Source organism: Rhagoletis pomonella, unplaced genomic scaffold (genome assembly GCF_013731165.1).
Source record: "Rhagoletis pomonella isolate Grant_MI unplaced genomic scaffold, Rhpom_1.0 Rhpom_scaffold_00457, whole genome shotgun sequence".
Classification (NCBI taxonomy): Eukaryota; Metazoa; Arthropoda; class Insecta; order Diptera; family Tephritidae; genus Rhagoletis; species Rhagoletis pomonella.
The window spans coordinates 1-754 of record NW_023459011.1 but is presented as its reverse complement, the minus strand read 5'-3'; positions in this window follow the sequence as shown (position 1 = coordinate 754).

The following is a 754-nucleotide window of genomic DNA, read 5'->3' as shown; positions in this document are numbered from 1 at the left end:
GGTACTGTTGATCATCTTCGTGTAGAAGGATTTGGCGGTACATCTTTTGTATGTCGCCGTTGAAGACATATTTGTACAATCGCCAATTCAAAATGACAAACATGAGATCAGATTGTAAGGTGGGGCCAATGTGGAGAATGTCATTAAGGGAAGTTCCTGACGCTGAAGGTTTAGAGGCGTTAAATACCACACGAACTTTGGTGGATTTACTATCGGGTTTAACGACTGAATGATGAGGGAGATAATATGAGAAGCATTTGCCATCTTCATGGATTTCATAGGGAGTGATTGATTTCATATGATCTAGGGACAGATACTCTTCTAATACTCGATTATATTCTTCTTTGAGATCGGGGTTTTTTTTAAGCGTGTGTTCCATCCGAATCGCTTGCTTCATTGCTTGCGAACGAGATGGACCGAGAGTGAGGTTAGAAGGAAACTCGGATTTAAATGGCAATCTGACTACATATCGTCCATCACTTTGCCGATAGGTGGTGTCTTGATAAAATTTTTCGCAAAATGCATCAGCATCGGAAGGTGGACGGGGTTCAGTGATTTCTTCGGTTTCCCAGAAAAGTTTAAGTTGAGTGTTGAAATTTTCGCTTGAGTCTTCAACAACATGAGTGTCAAAACTGGTGCACTCAATTGATTTCAACGGCCCACTTAAATACCAACCAAAAATGGTATTTTGAGCTAGGAGACTTCCAAAAACTTGGTGCTTGACTCCTTGAAGGAGGATTTGTGGTATCAGGTC